Raw genomic sequence first — 23,666 nt, 5'->3', positions numbered from 1 at the left:
AATAGCTAATGGTATATTTTATATATGTATTTTTCAGAATAATAGAAAAAACAGTAAAGGATTATTTATAAGTACCTAGGTTTCAATTTGTAGTGTTTAGTTTATCAAACTCTAAATATAAAGTGTCATGGAAACCAATTTGACAATAAATTTCATATATTGGAAAAAAAATAAAAATAAACATAAAAAAATAAACTGTCAAAGCATAGTTCATTCCAAAATGCTTTCTTAAACTTCTATGACATACATTTTTTATTGTATACATATGTCTTTTTAATTCCAGTATAGTTAAAATGCAGAGTTATCTTGGTTTCGGGTGTACAATATAGTGATTCAACAGTTCCATACATTACTCCGTGCTCACCACAACAAATGCACTCCTTAATCCCCTTTACCTGCTTCACCCATCCCCCCACCCCTCTCTTCTCTGTTTATTTTTTTTCTATAATTCATTAGCAGCTAGATACTTGAAAATTGGAATAGGTTAAAACAAACAAACAAAAAACTATTTCCCAAATGAAAACAACTTATCACATGATTGTAATTTCTATTTAGAACCTTTCCAACTTCAGATGCTTTTAAAATCAGTTCACAAAATTCCTTGACCAAGAAAATATTTAGTCATGTGGAGATAAATAGCTTTTTTCTTGTTTTTAATTAAAATCACACCAACAATAAGAAAATGGAGGAATAAGGGAGTGGGAGAAAATAAAGAAGATCTCGTAAGAGGGTTACAGGATATTGCAAAATAGTATATGAAAAATACATGGAGGGTGTTGGGGCGCCTGGGTGGCCCAGTCAGTTGAGCATCTGACTTCAGCTAAGGTCATGATCTCCCAGTTGTGAGTTTGAGACCCGCTTCGGGCTCTGTGCTGACAGCATAGAGCCTGGAGCCTGCTTCGGATTCTGTCTCCCTCTCTCTGTCCCTTACCTGCTCATGCTCTGTCTCTCTCTGTCTCTTGAAAATGAATAAACGTTAAAAAATTTAAAAAAATACATGGAGGGTGTAAATTGTATGATAAATCATATAGAAATGGCTAATTACCATTTTTATGCCTCACATGTCTGTTCAAGTGAGTTTCTCATTTGTCATGGTGTTAAAATTAAAGGAAAAAAATTCAATCATCATTTTTGGTTTTATCCCATGTGACTTTGGTTCAGTTTTTGAGCATCTCCAAACCACATTTTCTGTAAGTCTAGAATAAGGGAAAGAAGAAATAATAAGTCCATTCTGAAGGCTGGTCACAAGAATCAACTCTTTGAGCTTATTACTTGAATCTTTGAGGGCAGGCACTCCACCCTCTTTGCCTATCTATTCCCAGCACCTAGCCCAGAGCTGGTGCATAGTACAAAATAATTGATAAATACCATTTCCTTTCTATATGAATAAAGTTTTTCCAAGCAGATCCTTGATTTTTAGGCGTATTAGTGAACATATTTTAGAATCCTACAGACAGAAGTCTGAATTCCCGCTATACACTTTCAAGTTATATAACATTAAGCACATTATTTGATCCTCATTTTCATCACTTATCAGATGAAAAAAAAAAAAAAACAGAGACAAAAGATCTGTCTACCTTACAGCACTGTTGGACAGATGAATAATGTTTATTGTGTGCCCGGCTTTTCTTTTTTACTTGATCATGTCAGATTTTGATATGTGTTCTTTTGAATCTGATTCCCATGCTGACCAGGTTCCAGTGAAAAAGCAGCCCATTCCCTCCCCTGGCAGACCATGGAAGGTACTTTGGTTAAAATAAGTGAATAGAACTAACACACAATTCACACCTCTCTAAATCCTCTCCTGGCTTTTGAAATAGGCCACAGACTCAAAGTTAGAAGAAGCAAAGCCTGTGGTTTAAGAAAAAGTAAAATAGCCACAACAAAACTGTTCATTTCCTCCTACAAGAGCTATATCACGGGATGTGGCTGTGCTCTCCATCTAAAATTAGTCTTCGTATAGCTTCTTGCACCTTTAAAAAATTGACCTCAAAAAATGGCTTTCTTCCTCCTTCTCCCTAAATTCTTTGATATGGAATAGAAGCTTAAAAGTTGAATTTCTTGTCTCTGGTTTCTTCACTGCTTATGACAAATCTGTGTCAGTCTTTCAGACAGCCCTACCAAAATGTACTGGAAAACAGAGACTCATTGAAAGTTACTTGGCAATTTTAGTTTGATCAAATCCAAGTCACCTAACACTTTCTTTCTCATTTGAGCAAGTCTGTCCTGCTAGGAACAAAGGGAACCATGTGCTCAGGTTTGTGAGCCTTGAAATGCTGGCTGGCTATTTGTATGAGCCCAAAAGATGTATTTACGAGTGGGATTTTCTTTTCCTTTTAATTTATAGCTTTACTGCTTTTGCATATTTGATCCAAAGGGGAAGAGACATTCATCCTCCTAATGCCCCTGTCTGGGGAATAGAGTGGGAATGATAAATGCTGAATGGTTCTGCCATCTAGTGTAGAGAGGAAACAGAGACAATGTGATAAAGAAAAGAGGTCCTGCACTGAATGTCCTATTTGAATGCCTTGTAGTCACTTGTCCATTAGCTCATAGCAAGGATCAAATGTAAGGGATTTGGAGATGTTTACCAAAAAAAGTAGGAAATAAAGCCACGAAACAAGGCAAATTAATGTAGGAAAATACTATGCTAAATCCATTCTCAGAGTAGGAAAGCAGATTAAAATTAGTGGGTAAGATAAATGTATATAAGAAAATATGATTCCATAAAATTTCAGAATAAGCATATGAGCAGAAACCATATTAGTAGCTGTGATGTTTCCAATATTATTACCATGATCACATTATGGCCATAAAGTGGACCATAATATGACTTCTTATTATTACCATGTCCTTCTAACAATGAATTTTATAGTATTACCTTTTTATAGTGGCAATCTTGCTTATTACCCAGATGGGATAAATATTTCTGTTTCTCTCCTGTGTTTGAGGTAAAAGAAAATGACAGCACATTCCCTACTAAGTGTCAAAGTTAGCTGTGCACTTATTGCCTTTCAATCTCAAAGTATACACAACATATTGAGGTAGAAAACATTACAGCCTTTAAAAGAAACACAGTGATTTCTTAAGTAAGAAAGAAATTAAGATTAATGAGGTAATAATGCTTGGTTTAGTGTGTAGAAAATAGTTCCCTATGGGCACGTATGCCTCATTTTTGTAGTTTATTTTAAGAATAAATATTACTTACCGTAGAATCATTTTCCACACTGTTATTGTCACCTACAGATGACTGGTAGCCTATCACCATGTGTTTTGTTTTGTTTTTTACTCAAATAAATGAACCTAATATGTATATGATCCTACTTTCTTCCTCTGGTTTAGTCTTAAATCAAGGGAAGTAAACACAAATGTACTCAACACACACACACACACAAAAAGAATACTAGATATACAGGCTTTTTAAATTCTACCCAATCTCAGGTTTAAAATGTTATTCGGAACAGTCACAATTCTAGATAAGATTATGGAAAAATAATCAGATTTAAGAAACAATAGTTAATGGTGTTGGGAAAACTGGACAGCGACATGCAGAAAAATGAACCTGGATCACTTTCTTACACAATATACAAAAAGAAACTCAAAATGGATGAAAGACCTAAACATGAAACAGGAAGCCATCAAAATCTTAGAGGAGAAAACAGACAACAACCTCTTTGACTTCTTACTTGACACATCTCCAGACACAAGGGAAACAAAAGCAAAAATGAACTATTGGGACCTCATCGAGATAAAAAGCTTCTGCATAGAGAAGGAAACAATCAGCAAAACTAAAAGGCAATTGATGGAGTGGGAAAAGATATTTGCAAATGTCATATCAGATAAAGGGTTAGTATCCAAGATCTATAAAGAAGTTATCAAACTCAACACCCAAGAACCAAATAATCCACTGAAGAAATGGGCAAAGACATGAATAGACCCTTTTCCAAAGAAGACATCCAGATGGCTAAGAGACACATGAAAAGATACTCAACATCACTCAACATAACGGAAATACAAATCAAACATGATGAGATACCACCTCACACCTGTCAGGATGGCTAAAATTAACAACTGTGGCAACAACAAATATCGACAAGAATGCAGAGAAAGAGGAACCTTTTTGCATTTCTGGTAGGAAAGAAAACTTGTGTAGCCACTCTGGAACAGTATGGAGGTTCCTCAAAAAATTAAAAATAGAACTACCCTATGGCCCAGCATACACTACTAAGTATTTTTCCAAAGTATACAAAAATGCTCATTCGAAGGGGCACATGCACTCCAATGTTTACAGAAGCACTATATACAATAGCCAAAGTATGGAAAGAGCCCAACTGTTCATCAATTGATGAATGGATGAAGATGTCATATATATAAACAATGGACTATTACTCAGATATCAAAAAGAATGAAATCTTGCCATTTGCAACAACGTGGATGGAACTAGAGGGTATTATGCTAAGTGAAATAAGCCAGAGAAAGACAAATATCATATGATTTCACTCATATGCAGAATTTAAGAAACAAAACTGATGAACATAAGGAAAGGGAAGAAAAAACAAGATAAAAACAGAGAAGGAGACAAACCATAAGAGACTCTTAAATACAGAGAACAAACTGAGGGTTGCTGGAAGGGTGTTGGGTGGGGGGGTGTTGGGTGGGTGGGGCTAAATAGGTGATGGGCATTAAGGAGGGCACTTGTTGGGAGAACACTGGGTGTTACATGTGAGCGACGAATCACTAAATGCTATCCCTGAAATCATTAAAAAGAAAAAAAAAAGAAATAATGGCTTTCTTAGAATATGGCTATATAATCATGGCTTGGTCATTCTTAGCTGCATTGTTGAAATTGTTTTATTTTTAAAGATTGAAGCAAGTGGGGTAAAATGTACTAAATGTTTGCATGCTGGAAAGAGTGGAGGAGTCAGTGATTCTCAAAAATATGTCAAAACTGAGAATATTTGCAGTTGGAGACTTTACTGAAAAATGAATCTGTTTCACTTCTTTATGCCATTTGGGCTTAGAAAATGAAGGAATTCTCAAAATTTCAGGGCATTGATATCATGCTTTCATAAGTTGGCTAAAATTACAGGTGTATACATAAATCTGATACAAGTTTCAAGTATATTTTTTCCTTAAAACTTTAGATGTCTGCAGTAAATTAGAATGAATCATTTCAAAACTAACTAGCATGATATAAAAAAGTATCATGAGTACATGATTCAAAGTGGTGACTCTTACCGTAAAATACTAAAGAAGAGAGTCCTTAATTTCATGGAGCAGTAGGAAGGCACTGTTTTTCTTGGGCTAGTGCACTCAAAAGTGAAAATGCATCTTTATTGTTGTTTTATGTTTATTTTGCAGTGGTAGTAGTGTGTTTGGAAAGCAAGAGGAGACCACAAATGACCACCATTTCCTTCCTCAGTCTCTCAAATATTTACTTATATATAATTATGTAATGTATATGTTTATATTTTTCTAGATATATACACATATATCTTGTTGCTTTACACCATACCCTCCCATCCAATCTCTATTACAGGTATAAAGGGTGATGAATGTGCATGTGTCTTCCTTTCTTTCCACTTCGGGAAAATCAGCTAGCTCTTGTGTGTGTGTGTGTAAGGCTGTGTGTGTTTGTATTTTGTTAGCTTATGTTTAGAAATTAGAAAAGTAATCAAATGCATGTCTTCTACAGAAGTATTACCATTCATGTTATTTTCTCTCCGTTCACAATTCAAATGGATTGCTGAAGCTCAAGTACAGTCTAATCACTATTGCACATCTACACTTTGTTATTCCACCTTTTCTCCCGTTACTCCCCAAAGTAACTTCTTCCCATTCCAGGTTAATGTCTCTCTCAAAGTTGTATGAAAACCCATGCATACTACTTCTTTTGTCCATTTTCACATTCTATTCACTAGCAGTTCTATCACTCTTGTTCTACTCTGATCACTATTTAATTCACTTTTGTTTTTCCTTCCTTCAAGATGTCACACAAGTCTAACTTTCTTACCATTCTACTGATATGTCCAGCGTTAATTACTGAATTCCCACAGGTCATTTATTTAACATACTACTTTGCATTTTTCTCCTTCTTTTTGTGAACATGCTAATCTCTACAAAATTTATTTGAATATGCATTAGAAGTGGACATCATGTCTTCAACAAATAAACTCCTGAGTCGGAAGACACTTGGATTTAAACCTGGCTCTGCTGCTTAATGGTTGAGATAGACAGCAATTACATTCTCTTAGCTTCAGTTTTCCCACAGGAAAAATGCAAACAATGAAACCCACCCATGGTGAGATAAAGTAACTCATGTAAATTGTACAGCCCATTTGTGGCTTATAGAAAGTTACCAATACATATAGGTTTCCTTCCACCTCTTAAGTACCCAAGGAGTGCCTAGTGGAATTACTTCTACATAACCTTGTTGGGAAAGTCTTGGTAATAATTGAAATACTGATGTTCTCATATTGAAAAAAAATTTTTTTACATTTATTTATTTTTGAGAGAGAGAGAGAGAGAGGCAGACAGCAAGTAGAGGAGGGGCAGAGAGAGAAGGAGATACAGAATCTGAAGCAGGTTCCAGGCTCTGAGCTGTCAGCACAGAGCCTGATGTGGGGCTCAAACTCACAAACAATGAGATCATGACCTGAGCCGAAGTCGGACACTTAACCGACTGAGCCACCCAGGCGCCCCATGATGTTCTCATATTAGACTGATATTTTACATTCACTATTTTGCTCACCTATCTTAAGAAACACAATTTAATTAATTCTAGACTGTCTTAAGATAGTGAAATCATGTTGAAGATGTCAGTGGTATTAGAAAGGTAGCAATCCTATAAACTTCAGTCTACCTCTTAATTCTTTTCTAAACCCAAATTTCGTATTAGAAATAAATAATACTGTATCTCATTCTGAAAGAGGGTATCTTTTTGTTTTTCTTACATTTGTTGTATAGCTGGTATAATCCTGCAAAAGGAAATCTTTAATTATATTCCCCTAGAATAGAGAAATACTATATTTAGTTACATGAACAAAGAAATTTCTTAAACAGAGTAAGGTGAAAATGAAAAAGAAAGACATAAACCTTTAATCTTGAAAATCATTTGGTCTTGTTCCTAAGAAATGTAGTAATTCTAAGCAAGGCTGTAATATCGTGATTTAATTTGTGATGTATGGCTCCAACATAACTATATTCATGCTATCAACTTATAAACCTTTTGTAAACCAGTTTTTTTTTTTATCCCTTCTGAATACCTATCTCATGAGAAACCATCTCTAATATGTGAGTACTGATTTCTTGGATATAAGGTTGGTAGGTAGAGGATTCTTTGATCAAAACAACTGAGGATGTCAAGGAGCAGGACCCGGTATAGGATTAAATGCAGATAATGTAAGACTTCTAAAATCCATAATGCTCAAAGAAGATGGTAAAGTGTATCAAGAGGCATTGGGCCTAGCATACAAATAAGCGTATGGGACCAAGGCTCTTTGTATTATACATGCAAATAGTCAGTACAAGCAAGTAAAGAGTAATAACTTAAAACAACTCTGAAAAAAAACTGGTTGGTTGAATCCTTGAGCTAGTTTGAGTTTGCTCTTTTTCTTTGTTCAACAATATTCAGGGGTTTATCCATTAGTTCTGAAATTAAAATGTTTATCTTCACAGAAGGAATTTTTAATTTAATAGGGATGATAAGCAACTAAGAATACTAAACTTAAACTAGGGAGTATGAACTATAATTACAACAATGATATTCGGAACTCCTGAATGTTATCTCTATTGTCTATTTAGAAAACTCCTATTCATCCTATACAGTCCTACTCAAACAATATGATTACATTGTTGCTTCTGTGAGCCTTAATCACTTCTCCAGAACAATTCACTCTCTTCTTTCAATCATTTGCATCCCTTGCATATCATACTAATACCACACTTACCAGAGGACATACATTTTAAAAATTATTATCTCCTTTCAGTTTCCTACTCTATACTTAGATCCAACAAAATAGTGTAATTTTTCATCATTATGATCTCAGTTTCAAGTAGAGTTTGCTAAATGGTATGTGTTCGATAACTCGTATTTTCACTGTACTGAAAATGATAACGAATCAAGTTATTTATTATAAAGTAATAAGGTGCATTTTAATGTGTAATAAGTAAGCTTTTCCTAAAGAATTTGAAAAAATATATACCAAAAGATTTTAAGAAAAATTTGTTAATATCATTGAAAACAAACTACTAGTCAGGAGGACTACTTCGGAATAAAACATTCACATGGAGGTGCAAACTCTCATTTCCTTTCAGCTTTCAATATGTAGTCCTCTCCTTGCTCAAAAATCTTGGTGACTCCTTTATTTAGAATTCACATCTAATGGTGCTCACATTTTATAAGTCATCATCTTCCTTCTGCAATGTGTTATCATGAATCTCTCAAGAAAGCAAAAACTGTATTCTGGGGGCTAGGTCTGTTCAGCTGTTATATTTTGATTGGTTTAAGGAGAATATGAAAATGTTTGTTTGGACCACACCTTCTCTTTTTTTATTGTTTACCTCCCCAAATATTACTCCATCCCAAATACAAACATATCACAGTCTGTTCAGCTGTTATATTTTGATTGGTTTAAGGAGAATATGAAAATGTTTGTTTGGACCACACCTTCTCTTTTTTTATTGTTTACCTCCCCAAATATTACTCCATCCCAAATACAAACATATCACATATACTTCAGTCAAGAGAAATAGCCTGGGTTTGAAATCTGGATCCTCTATTTATAAATTGTGTAACCTTGGGTTGGTTATTTAACCTCTCTGTGCTTCACTTTTTTTAAATTAATTTTTTTTAACGTTTATTTATTATCAAGAGACAGAGAAACAGAGCATGAGCATGGGAGGGTAGAGAGAGGGGAAGACACAGAATCTGAAGCGGGCTCCAGGCTCTGAGCTGTCAGCACAGAGCCCGACACGGGGCTCGAACTCAAAAACCACAAGATCATGGGACGCTCAACCCACTGAGCCACCCAGTCATCCCTCTGTGCTTCAATTTTAACATCTGCAAAAGGAAGATACGAGTAGTACCAAACTCCTTGGACATAGAATTTGATGAGTAATGTATGCAAAATACCCCTAAAGTCTCTGTGAAGTTTTGGTTTTTTAAAACTTTACTTCCGTGTAGTATGGAACAATGGACAAAATGCAACAGAGGAAGAATCTACTCAAATGTAAATAAAATTATTAATAATTTATTTGTTCTAATTGTGTTTATTTTCTAGATAACACATTCACTTTATGATAGTTATACTAAAATGTATCCAAAATTATAATGACTATTTTAAAATCTAAATATCTGCAATTAAATGTTGAGTAATAGTTCCTACTCATCTCAGCCAAATATAGAAGGCTGGCAATGACTTTAATTCAGGTAATAAAGCTGGGGAGGAGAAAAGTAAGTAAAATTGCATTTTTCAGAGTATTCCCTATAGAAATAAATTGTATGAGGATGCTATATGACAAAGACACTATATAATATAATACATATCAATATGTTTGCAATAAAACAGTTCTTTATAAGAATTAGAATAAGAGCTTTTGATAAACTTTATAAAAAGTATTTGAGTTTCTATTTCATGTAAAGTTATATTACAGTTTATATATGTTAGCATGATTTCAAGACCCTGAAGGTAAATGTAAAACGTAGATAATTTATTTTGTTGGTATCTTTCTTTCTTGTAATTTTTTGGTTAGATGTTGATATTATATGAATTTTTAAATTTCATGATAGCAACTATATTTATAGATAATTGAAGCCTGCACATTTTCAATAAAATAAATATATTTCTTTGGGCACTCTTTTAGCAAACAAAATTACAGTTCATTGGTTATTTCTTCACTGAAGACTGCCACAAATAAATTCCAAATAGTCATTAATGATCTAGCAGGACAAAAGAAACCAAAAACTACATTATAGTTTACAGCGAAAGATGGGACAATTATTCATGATCAAGTAGGGTTTTCTAGAGAATGAGCTCATCTCCATAGTACATAAAAGCAATCCATTCCACTATAACACAATAAATAGGCTAACCCCTATTAAAATCTTGGAACTTGTTATCCTTTCCAGAAAACGAAAGACACACTTCACAGAAAACTGGTAAAAGAAAAGAAGTAATCAAGGATTTCTTTCTAAAATTTGGCTTAATTATTTCTTTTGGTCAATTATTTCTTTTGTGTTTGCGTGTGTGTGTGTGTGTGTGTGTGTGTGTGTGTCTACAATAAGGCAGACACAATTCTAGATGTTGGAAATAAAACAATGAATTGGATACAATTCCCACACTCAAGGCACAGACACTGGATGAGGCAAGAAAATAGGCTGTCAAGCTTACATTGGTGTGATAATTGTTGGGTGAATGACTTAAGAAGGGTCACTGTGGCCATGAAAGGGACAAAAATGGGTCTCAGGATTTCAGGAAACAGGACTTAGAATCAGGTAAATGTTGAAGTGAGCCATAGATAGATAGATTGATTGATAGATTGATAGATTTATGTGTTTATGGAAATTATATCTGACATAACTGAGGAATAATAAGTAGACATTAAGTGAATAAAGAGGCTGTCCACATTAATGACCCTTCCTTCTATACGTCATATATTACACCTGCCTTGGGCCTCTGTTTATGCTGCCAAATAACACACAACTCTAAGTAAGTCCTTTTGCAATCTAAGAAATGAAGGTTCTCTGAGATAGAAAGTGTACTTCTAAGAGCATGGTAGAGTACCACAAAGAGCTCTGAAATGTTTGTCTAAAAACTTCAGTTCTAATCAAGATTCTAGTATGATTAACTGGGTGAGCTAAAGCAAGTTAGGTAATCCCTATGTGCCTCAATTTGCTGACCTAAAAGTGTAAGAATTGAGTTTGATGGTACTTAGTACCTCAACCAAGCCTAACATTCTTTGATAACACGTACATTTTTGATGAACTCATGAAGGTGGTCATCTTTCCTACTGGAAAAGTTCCTAAGTTATCACTCCTATATTAAATTGTTTTTCATTCTTTATATTCAATTTGGACCAACAGATGTTTGATAGAATTCCAAAGAACAAGGACTGAACCATATGTGAATTTTAATATCACCTTCTTCTACAGCTCTTTCATTTGTGTTCAATGAGTTTTACTTAGAGTTATTATGGGGAAATTATGAAATATAGATTAATGGTTGCATTTTTATGCTTTTGATGTGTTGTTTAATGAGGTATGTGCTGTTTTATACCTTACATCAAAGAGACATCTGCTAGAAACCTTCTTATCACACACATCAAGTGACTTTTGCACTAATAAGCATAATCATCTGAATAATGGAATATGGTATCTCTTTTTTTATACCAGTGAACTTACCTTATAAATTTAGTTCCCATTTTGAAACATAGCTTTTAATTTTGGAATTTAAATTTCACTTATTATTGGACATGCCTTTCCTGAAATCAACTTAAATGGTGTGTAAGATTAGAAAAACAACCGAAAGATATAAACATTTAATAGTCCTAAAGGTCACATAATAGAGTGCAGGAAATTGCCATAATGACCTGTATCATTAAAAGTTTCCTTTCTATAGAAGTTATCAATTACCTTGGATTTATGATATGCATTTCCAGTAACTGAAAAATCATTAATTTGATGAAATAGTCATCATATTCTAAAGTTAAAATGAGACATCGGTTCAAGTTATATAATAGTTTAAACAAAATCACCGTATTGATGATCGGATTCCCTTAAGTTCACCTACTCCATGCATTTTGAAACCTATGCCTTCATGATTTAAAATCAAATTGCCCTTTCAGTGAATTATGAAGTATGTCAATATTTTCTGCATTGCTAAAGTAAATCAGTAAGATGTCTTTGTAAGACATAAGACCATAGAATAAACTATAAAATCAAAGCAACCAGACAAATACTATACAATTTATCATTCTATTTTTCTTTGTCTTTCTTTTTTTTTGCATGTAAACACAAAATTTTTACATAAACCAATCAGAAACAGACAAGGACCCTGGTGTGCAAATTCATACTATCACTTAGTAAGCAATATGGAATGTAGTTACTAGAAAACTTATTTGAAAATGTTAAGGTTGAAATACCAAGTATTAATAATTTCTCAGGGCAGATAAATAACCTATTACTAGCATGGCAATTACAGACAGTCCCCAACTTAATGATTTTTTGACTTTACGATGGTGTGAAAGCAACACGTTCAGTGGAAATTATGCTTCGAATTTTGAATTTTGATTTTTTTCCTGGACTAGTGATATGAGCAGCCACACCATCACAAAGGCAAGCAACCAACATACTTAAAACTATTCTATAACCATATAACCATTTTGTTTTCACTTAAAACTTTTTTTTTAATGTTTACTTATTTTTGAGAGAGAGAAAGAGAGAGAGAGAGAGACAGAGAGAGAGAGCACAAGTTGAGAGGAACAGAGAGAGGGGGAGACACAGAATCCAAAGCAGGCTCCAGGCTCTGAGCTGTCAGCACAGAGCCCGACAAGGGGCTTGAACCCACAAACTGTGAGATCATGTCCTGAGCCGAAGTCGGTCACTCAACTGACTGAGTCACCCAGGAGCCCCTTTTTTGTTTTCACTTTAAATACAGTATTCAGTAAATTATATCATAAGATATTTAACACTTTATAAAACAGACCTTGTGTTAGATGATTTTGTCCAACTGTAGGCTAATGAGGTAGTCTAGGCTAAGCTGTGACATTTGGTAGGTTAGGCAAATTAAATGCATTTTTGACTTAGGATATTTTCAATTCATGATGAGTTTGTCATGATGTAACTCCATAGTAAGTACAGGAAGATCTGTACTGTATTATCCCTGTCATTTCCAAGTGTGAAAACCTAAGTAAAGTATGTAGGGAGATTTTCACCTAAAAGTGAGAATAAAACATCAATTTGTTTTAGTATGTGAAATAAATGACTGTATTTAAAGAATGAAAAGCACAAAAATTGTCCTTTAAAAAGTTTGGTTTTACGTATATATCATAAACTTGATGTATTAAGTGGTGTTTATAAAACTAGACTATACACTAAATTAATGGAAATATTATATATAGAGAAGAACCTTTTCCAGAAAATGAAAATCAAATCAGTGACTGAAGTGCTATCAAAAAACAAACAATAGGGGCGCCTGGGTGGCTCAGTCGGTTGAGCGGCCGACTTCGGCTCAGGTCATGATCTCGAGGTCCGTGAGTTCAAGCCCCACGTCAGGCTCTGTGCTGACAGCTCAGAGTCTGGAGCCTGTTTCGGATTCTGTGTCTCCCTCTCTCTGACCTTCCCCCGTTCATGCTCTGTCTCTCTCTGTCTCAAAAATAAATAAACATTAAAACAAAATTAAAAAAAACAAACAAACAATAAAGCCACATACAATAGCAGTGCACCATTAAACCTAGGTTCAAGTTTCAAGTTTCAATCCTTCACTTAACTTGTTTACTGAGCTTGCGCAAACCATAGGTTCTTTGGGCTTTGTCGTTGTCTTTAAAATAGAAGAAATTTAGTGAAAGGACCCTAAGGTCATGGTAAAATAATAAATCTTTCGTCCTTTAACAATACATTTCACTGTTTATTCACAGCAATTATAAAGATACAGCTTCCAAAATATTATTGTAATATACAATAGCTCTTATTTTTCTGTGTTTTTAAAATGTTGCACAAGCCTGCTCTGTATCACACTTCTAGATAAAACTACACACTGTAAATAACATATTGTTTTTAATTCCAACCAGGCAAATACAGCTGTCACCATTAATAGGTAAGTGCTGTTTAGGTATGACATAGTTCTATCAATTGCCTGTAGTATGCTGCATTACTTTAACTTTGTTGATCTTTTTCTGTATCTCAGCATTTCAGATAAATTACTAAGTCTCAGTTGACATTTGAATTAAAATTTCTCTGTGTCTCATTCCTACATATTTTTTGGGAAACGCTTTGAGAATCCAGGGCACAACCATTTAATCTTACTTCTGTTTGACCTTGGTGACCTCAGCTCGGAGCAATATACAACATGTCATCCATCTCAATTCCTAAATTTTATGCCCTTTATCTCATTTCGTATGTAATAAATTGCCTTTTATATGTATAAGTCTGAAAAATGACTCGAGAAGAGAAAGATTAGGTTTTAAGACCAAGGATGGGGGCAGAAAATCTACTTTTAAGCAAAAAGTAAATGTCTTCCTAAACATAAGGGGGTGTGGTGAAGATGTTTTTGATAAAGCAGAATATAGAAAGCGTATACTTTTTTAAATGGAAGACTATCACTGAAAGAGGTCACTGAGCTATCAAATAATACGTGTGCGTCTTCATTAAGGAAGATGATTCCCCAAATATGTGTGTATATATATGATTGTGTGAATATACTGTCACATTTTAAAGCGATTCACTTTAGATGTTGAGTAAAACACTCATTTTGGAAATCATCTATAACCTTGAAATACTCATAAAATGTTCTTAAAAACAATCAAACTTGAGTCAGAAGAAGCTTCCAGATTAATTAGTAAAAATGCATGGGCAGAGTGACAATTTTTAAAATGTATTACAAGTATACAATCAAAACAATTTATAATGTAGGGAAGTTTAATGGGAAAAAGCTCAGTTCATCCATAAAATTATAAGGAGGAAAAGGCAATCAATAAAGTAGAATTAAAGGAGAAGTCAACTAAATTCAATGTATGAATTTTATTTGGATTATGATTCAAATAAACCAACCACAAGTCTTTCTCTCTCTCTCCCCTCTCATACATATACATATATGAAACTTGAAAATTCACTGAAACTTGAACAGAAACTTGAAAATTCACTGAATATTTACTAATACCATAGAATTATTGTTGTTTCCTTAGGGGGAAAAAAATCTGTGAGTCTGACATGTTTCACTGGTCACTAATTCAGGACAAGTCATCTAAATATTGGTATATCGCCTAATAAAGTAGTCACACAATAAACTCTTGCTAAGTGTTGTCATTATTGTTTTATTCCTTAATATTTTAATATGTGGAATAGAAGCAAACAGTTCAAAGTCATAAGCTGCAAGTATATAAAATTTTAAAAAATCATATGCAGTCTAAGAGTCATGACAGAGTTCAGGACACATTAATTTATTCATTTGTATGCTACATCAAAATAGTTTAATTTCTCTCTCAGACCTTGTCCTTTATGGTGAAGGTCAAAGGTTTAAATTTACATGCTCATATCTCTTTTTGGATTCCAACATAGTCCTAATTGAAATTTGACGTATATGCCTATTAGTTGAAATTATTCCTTTTCCATGCTTCATTAACAATGCACTTTACTATACTACAACGATAATGTTCATAATAAAAGTCTTCTATGCAATGTGGATTACATTGAAACATGATTGATTATCTCAAATGTAACATGGAATTCGTATTATAAAATTTCATATGGTGAAATTGAGTCTGTGACTAGAATTTAAATATATACTGAAACAAGCAAAAACAGTTTTTCATTGCATAAAAATGAAAAAAAAATTTGAGAAACAATTATTTTTTTACTTGGCTATGTACCAATTAAAGATAGATACTACATTCAGGACTTTAGTCAAGACATTTTATTTTCCTGTATTATTTAGAGAGTGACATCACCAGAATGGCAACATAGGTCATTCCCAACATTGCTCCCCTCTCACAAGAAGAACAAGTAACATCTATTCAAAAGAGGATACCATTGAAAGAATCCTAGAATATGGGGTTGAGCTTGAAGTACCCTCTCAATCTGAGAGACATGACAGACCACATTAGAAGGATAAAAGAATCAGCTAAACATTGAGCACATTCCCCATCCTCCAGGCCAGCAGAACTCCACCCACACAGATCTCCTGAGCCTTCAGCTCCTCCCTTGGGAAAAGAGAACATAGGTGACAACCAGCCTTTTGTGGGTCACCTTGGGGTACACTTTGTGGGTCATTTTGGGGGGTTCTTACTCTGATCTTACACCGTGGTGATTGCCAGGAAATCTTCAGTTCCCACCCATTGGGAATCTGACTACTGGTGGGTGCGGGCGATAGGAGTGCTTCCAAAAACCAGCACTAGGATCTTGGCAGACCAAGTTTATACCTATAGGGCCTCAGTAGTAATTCCAACAGTGGCTTCACCCACCAACAGGACCAATTTGGGGCATACTCTGACCAGGGAACTTGGCAGAGTACAGATCTGCCTCATTTGGATTCTCAAATATAGAGTTGTGCCAGCCCAAGAGTCTGGTTTGCTCACATCCAGGCAAGGTGCTAAGTCACGGCACCACTCATTGTAGAAAGTGTCTTTCTCCCATTTCACCTGGTGAGCAGGTGACAACTCCGGGAAGTTATACAACTCAGTGGCCCTTGAGCCAAGGGGTGGGCAGACAGAACTGATTTGCTCCAAAGCAAAGCTAGTACTTGACATGGAGGCTCCTGGCTATGCACAGGCAGGGGGATTAATTCAGTGCCTAGGCTGAGGGTACCTCCTAGTCCTTCTCACTTGGAGAGCCTGTTTGGAAAACTAAGAGTAGCCTGGAGTATTATCTCCCCCTGATTCCCAGGCAAGGGGGCTGAGACTTAGCCCCGCCCTGTGTGGTGAAAGTCTTCTCACTCTATCTGATTAGAAGGCCTGTGACAACTCCTGGAAGCTGAGCAGCTCAGTAGCACTTGAGCCAAGAGTCAGCAAAACAGAGCCGATCGCCCCCAGGGCAAAGTCAGTGGCCCTATTTAGCCAAAACACTTGAGGTGCTGGTTGACTTAAGACAACAAACTATGGGGGGCGCCTGGGTGGCGCAGTCGGTTGAGTGTCCGACTTCAGCCAGGTCACGATCTCACGGTCTGTGAGTTCGAGCCCCGCGTCAGGCTCTGGGCTGATGGCTCGGAGCCTGGAGCCTGTTTCCGATTCTGTGTCTCCCTCTCTCTCTGCCCCTCCCCCGTTCATGCTCTCTCTCTCTGCTGTCCCAAAAATAAATAAAAAACGTTGAAAAAAAAAATTAAAAAAAAAAAGACAACAAACTAAGAAGAGCTAGTAAAGTTTTAGAGCTGCTTCTCTCACTGTGTCCAAGCAGGAAATCTAATTTAATCCCTTATCACAGAATACAGCATTCAGCTTTTCTGACCAAGGAATCTAACACAGGACACTGGATACTCAATTCAGTAGCCCAAAGTACAGTGGCACTTGAACTGAGACCACAGACCATGGCTTTCCTTGTCTGCAGAGCAAAGCCAGGGGCCTCACCTGAGCAGGGAATTCACTACACACTGACACCTGATTCCAGCTCCCACATGTTGTGCTGTACAGGCCCTGGGCCTGTAGGATAGCAGGCCAGGGCACTGAAGCTAATTCATAGCCCTATCTATTACCTAACACAGTATTTAGTGTCAATCATCTAGTAAGTCTGACCAAAGAATTCAAGGAACTGCAGAGCCATCCTACAGCCTCACATGGGTAGGGAACCAAGTCAGCAGTCTTAGCCAACTGTTCTCAACCAGTGGGACGCCCCCACCTCATCACTATCTTCAGAACTCAAACAGTTGCCTCCCCCCAAAATAAACCATAATAGCATGCCCACTTGTACAAAGACAATACCAGCAGTAACACCAAGAAACCCGAACTGAGCTGACTGGTGAAGAAGAACTGTCTCTCCATAGCAAACCTGTAAAGTCTGGAAGAGGAGCCAAACTACTCAAATGCACAAATACCAACGTAAAGAATCAAGGATCATTAAAAATCAGGTAAATATAACAACACCAAAGAAACTAATAGAGGTCTAATAACAGACCTAACAAAAATGAAAATCTATGAAATTTCAGACAAAGAATTTAGACAATCCTCTTAAGGAAGTTCAGTGAACTATAAGGAAACATAGATAGGCAACTAACAAAATTAGGAAAACAATGCATGAATCAAACAGTTTGCCCACATGTAAGCACCTCAGGTACAACATTGTAAATAATAAACAATTCTCCATTCCCACCACGCACCTGCCTTTGGTTATATGCTGGCCCATGCTATGGAACCACTGGAAAAGAAGATCTTTAAAGGAGTTTTAGTAGTTGAACTTGTGGGTGTTTTTGGAGCATATTTTTTTGTTTAATAAGATGAACACAATCCAAGATTTTAGGCAAACAATGAGCCAGAAATTTCTCTTCATCCTCGAAGTTTATTACAAATCTGTTGAACGGTCTGGAATGCATGGAGTCAGAGAGAAGATAAAGAAAAATGGCTGAATAACAAAAATTAGGACAAGTCATTGCATTCAACCTCCCATCTAAGCTGTTTGACACCGTTGTGGGGGAGAAGATGAGCACACCATATTGTAGACTGCTGGCCGCACAAAACAAAACAGGAAATTCTGGTCTGCCATGGCTTAGTCATTTCCCATATACTATGCAAATCCCCTGCTTTTGTTTGTTGCTTTTCTTCAGCATTTATTATAAAAGATTATCGTTTAACAAATAAAAGACTAGGACATGAAAGGAAAAAAATAGTTTGACAAGGAAAATGTAAGAAACAAAAATCCTAGAGTTGAAAAATGGAAAGTAACACTCTTCTGAACAGCCCATGGATTAAGAGGAAATTAAAGATGGAAAAAAAAAGGTTTCTGAGATGGAACAGGAAACACAACATACCAGAATTTATGGGATGTGAGAAAAAGCAGGTCTATGAGGGAAGTTCATAGCAATAAATACCAACATCAATAAGCAAAAAAAGATCCCAAATAAACAACCTAACTCTATGCCTTAAGAAATTAGAAAAAAAAAAAAAAGCACAAACTGAGTCCAAAGTTAGCAAAAGAAAGGAAATAATAAAGGTTAGAGCAGAAATAAATAATATAGGGGTGCCTGGGTGGCTCAGTTGGTTAAGCATCCAACTTTCAGGTTATGATCTTACAGTTCATGTATTCGAGCCCCATGTCAGGCTCTGTCCTGACAGCTTGGAGCCTGGAGCCTGCTTTAGATTCTGTCTCTCTCTCTCTCTCTCTCTCTCTGCCCTTCCCCCATGAGCTCTGACTCTGTCTTTCAAAAATAAATAAACATTAATTTTTTTTTAAATAAATAACATACAGAAAACAGAAAAAAATAGAAAAAAGTAACTAAACTAAAAGTTGGTTTTTTGAAAAGATAAAATTGACAAACCTTTAGCTAAACTAACCAAGAAAAAAGAGAAAGAATCCAAACCAACAAAGTTATAAATGAAAAAGGACATTATAACTGATACCAAAGAAATTCAAAGGATCGTGAGGCTGCTATGATTAACTATATGCAAACAAACTGTACAAGCTAAAAAAAATGAAAAAAATGTCTTAGAAATATACAACTCTCCAAGCCTGAATCAGGAAGAAATAGAAAATCTATATAGACCAATAACTAGTAATTAAACCCTCTCAACAACAATTAAAAAAAAAAAAAGCCCAAAACAAAACGGCTTCACTGATGATTTTTACCAAACATTTAAAGAAGAATTAACACCAATCCTTCTCAAAAGTATTCAAAAAATTGAAAAGGAGGGAACACTCCCAAACTCATTTTATGATACAAGCATCATCCTGACACCAAAACCAAATAAGGACACTAGAAAACTATAGGCCAGTGTCCCTGATGAATATGAATGCAAAAATTCTCAGCAAAATACTAGCAAACCAAATTCAACAGCACACTAAAGGGATCATTCACCATAATCAAGTGGGATTAATACCTGGGATGCAAGAATGGTTCAACATATGGAAATCAATCAGTGAGATACATTATATTAATAGAATAAAAGAAAATAATCATATTATCACCTCAGTAGATGCAGAAAACTCATTTAACAAATTTAACCCCCACTCATGATAAAAATTCAACAAGAGTAGTCATGGAAGAAACATATCTCAAGGTAATAAAGGCCATATATGACGAGCCCACAATTAATATCATACTCAGTTGTGAAAGATGTTAAAGTTTTCTTTAAGATCAGAAACAAGACAAGGGTGCCGACTCTCACCACTGCTATTCACCATAGTGCTGGGAGTCCTAGCTAGAACAATCAGGCAAGAATAAATAAATAAATAAATAAATAGTATCAGAATTGGAAAAGAAAAAGTTAAAATTTATCTTTTCCATATAAAAATTTATCTTTTCCATACAACATGACTTTACATATAGAAAATCTTAAAGACTCAAACAAAAAAACCTGTTAGTCTAATCAATGAGTTCAGTCAAGTTGTAGGATACAACATTAATATAGAAAAGTTAGGGAGTGCCTGGATGACTCAGTCAGTTAAGCGTCCGACTTAGGCTCAGGTCATGATCTTACAGCTCATGAGTTCAAGCCCTGTGTCAGGGCTCTGTGCTGACAGCTCACAGCCCGGAGCCTGCTTCAGATTCTGTGTCCCTCTCTTGCTCTGTCCCTCCCCCACTCATGCTCACTCGCTCTCTCTCTCTCAAGAATAAATAAACATTAATATTTTTTAAAGGTTAATAGCATTTCTATACACTAACAGCAAATTTTCTGAAAAAGAAAGATTTCAATCCCATGTACAATAGCATCAAAAACAACACTTAGAATAAATTTAACTAAGGAGCTTCAAGGTCTCTACTCTGAATACTATAAGATACTGGTAAAAGAAATTGAAGACACACCAGTAAATGGAAAGGCATCCCAATTTGGGATTGGAAGAATTAATATTGTTAAAATAGCAATATTATAAAAGCCATCTAGAGACTGACTGCAGTCTCTATCAAGATTCTAATAGCATAGGGGCGCCTGGGTGGCTCAGTCGGTTGAGTGTCTGACTTCAGCTCAGGTCATATTCCCACCATTTGTGGGTTCAAACCCTGCATGGGGCTCTGTGATGACAGCTCAGAGCCTGGAGCCTGCTTCAAATTCTGTGTCTCCCTCTGTCTCTGCCCCTTCCCTGCTCATACTCTGTGTGTCTCTCTCTCTCAAAAATTAAAAAAAATAAATAAATAAATTAAAAAAAAAAAAGATTCTAATGGCATATTTTACAGGGATGAAAAAAAAAACCCTAAATTTTATATAAAACCACAAAAGACCCCGAATAGTTACAGAAATCCTGAGAGAGAACAAAGCAACAGGAGGTACCACACTTCCTGATTTCAAATTATATTATATAAAGTTGTGGTCATGAAAACAGTATGGTACCAGCATAAAAACACATAGGGATAGACCGATGGAATAGAATCAAGAATTCCAAAAGAAACCTAAACATATGTGGTCAACTACTATTTGACCAGGGAGCCAAAATACTCACTGGACAAAAGACAGTCTCTTCAATACATAGCACTGGGATAATTCAATATTCACATGTAGAGGAATAAAACTGGGCCCATATCTTACACCGCTTACAAAAGTTGACTAGTAATGGATTAAAGACTTACATGCAATGTAAGACCTGAAACCATGAAACTCTTAAACAAGATTAAAAGAACAAATCTCCTTCACATGGGTCTTGGTAATACGTTTTCAAACATGGCACTTGAGGCCGAAGCAACAAAATGAAAAATAAAAAAGTGAAACTGCATCAAACTAAAAAGCTTCTGCACAGTGAAAGAAACCATCAACGAAGTGAAAAGATAACCTATGGATTGGGAAAAAAATATTTGGAAACCACATATCTGATAAGGGGTTAATATCCAAAATATATAAAGAATTCACAACTCAAACATAGCAAGAAAAAACAAAACAAAAAACAACAACCAAAAAACAAAAAACCTCAAATAACCCAATTAAAAAAATGAACAAAGGACCTGAACAGATATATCTTCAAAAGAAGATATACAAAAGACCAACAAGCACATGAAACAATGCTGAGCGTAATTAGTCATTAAGAAAATGCAAATTAAAAGCACAATGAGATATCACCTCATGCCTGTTAGAATGGCCTTGATAAAAAAGACAAATGATAACAATGTTTATACATGGATGCAGAGAAAAAGAATCCTTACGCACTGCTGGTGGGCAAGCAAATTGGTATTTGCACCTATAGAAAACAGTATAAAGGATCTTCAAAAAATCAAAATTAGAACTTCCAAATGATGCAGCAACTCCTCTTCTGTGAATATGTCCACATATAATGGAAAATGCTAACTCAAAAAAATATGTGTTCCCTCATGTTTATAGCAGTATTATGTACAAGAGCCAAGACAGAAATAACCTAAGTGTCCATCGATGGATGAATAGATAAAGAAGTGTCGTGTGTGTGTGTGTGTGTGTGTGTGTGTGTGTGTGTGTGATGGAATATTATTCAGTCATAAAAAATGAGGAATTTCCGCCATTTGTAATGACACGGATAGACCTTGAAAGTTAAGTGAAATAAATTAGACATTTAAAGACAAATACTATAACACTTACATGTGAAAACAAATCAAACCAAACCAAACAAAAAATCTAGAGAAAAAGATATCAGACTTCTGTTTACTAGAGGTCAGGGTTAGGGGAAGAAGGAATTGGAGGAAGGTGGTCAAAAGGAACAAACTTCCAACTGATCTCGGGCACCTGGATAGCTCAGTCAGTTAAGCTTCTAACTTTGGCTCAGGTCATGATCTCTCAGTTCCTGAGTATGAGCCCCACGTGGGGCTCTGTGCCAACAGCTCAGAGCCTGGAGCCTACTTTGGATTCTGTGTCTCCCTCTCTCTCTGTTCCTTCCCCGCTTGCATTCTGTCTCTGTCTCAAAAATAAATAAAGATTAAAAAAAAAATTTTTAAAGGAACAAACTTCCAGTTATAAGACAATTAAGTACTAGGGATGTAATGTACAGCACGATGACTATAGCTAATAGTGCTGTATGATATGTAGAAAAGCTGTTAAGAGTGTAATTCCTAAGAGTTCTTATCACAAGGAGAATTTTTTCCCTTTATTCTTTTCTTCTTTCTTTTCTTTTTATCTTATCTATATGAGAAGATGGAAGTTAGCTGAACCTACTGTGGTAATCAAACACTTCATAATATATGTATGTAAGTCAAACCATCTTGCTGTATGCCTTAAATTTAAATAGTAAAGCATTTTAATTATTTCTCAAAAAACTGGAGAAAAAGATTATTTATTATTACAAATTAAAAAGTTTGTAATTTTTTTCCAGAGTGCATATTTCTGTTATGTAAACTTTTTACTGAATCCAAAGTACTGTATTTTGAAAATACATAGCTATTTACAAAGTCTAATTCTTCAAAGTACATTTAACAAAACACCTCTAGAATAAATATCCGCTGGCTTCTTCTCCAGGATAGAGTTCCTTTCTCTTCCTCCAGGTACCCTGGTTTTCCTTTGGTAGATTTTACCTTTCCCATGTGTTATAGCAGTCCTGAAGTCCCCCCGTGGGCTTAAGCTAAGTAGCAAATGACTTGGTTGCAATGGTTAGCTTACAAACAAGTATGAAAGATATATTCATTAAGACTTTCTGGGAAAGTTTCTTTACTCTTCTTACAAAAACAAACAAACAAAAACCTCTAGTCAGTGTGATATGAGAAAATGAGTGACCTCTGTAATTATTAAAGGCATTTTTCTACCCAAGGGTGAATTGATGCTGGCGAAGTCAAAGTTGAAAGAATTATAAAAAAAAAAAAAAAAAAAAAAAAGGCACGTAACCTTAATTAAATATGTCTGGAGACATTCTTACCTACCTATAT

The 23,666-nt window shown here is 35.3% G+C and overlaps 2 pseudogenes; one reads left to right on the top strand and one right to left on the bottom strand.

The window, feature by feature from the left end:
• LOC131490356 (acidic leucine-rich nuclear phosphoprotein 32 family member B-like) overlaps positions 1–3,268 on the bottom strand; it is a 29,368-nt pseudogene extending 26,100 nt beyond the window's left edge.
• A 14,766-nt stretch (positions 3,269–18,034) lies between these two features.
• On the top strand, positions 18,035–18,280 carry LOC131490352 (protein CEBPZOS-like; annotated as a pseudogene).
• Positions 18,281–23,666: the final 5,386 nt, after the last annotated feature.

The sequence above is a fragment of the Neofelis nebulosa genome, chromosome 2 (assembly GCF_028018385.1).
Source record: "Neofelis nebulosa isolate mNeoNeb1 chromosome 2, mNeoNeb1.pri, whole genome shotgun sequence".
Classification (NCBI taxonomy): domain Eukaryota; kingdom Metazoa; phylum Chordata; class Mammalia; order Carnivora; family Felidae; genus Neofelis; species Neofelis nebulosa.
This window is presented reverse-complemented; position numbering and strand designations above follow the sequence as displayed.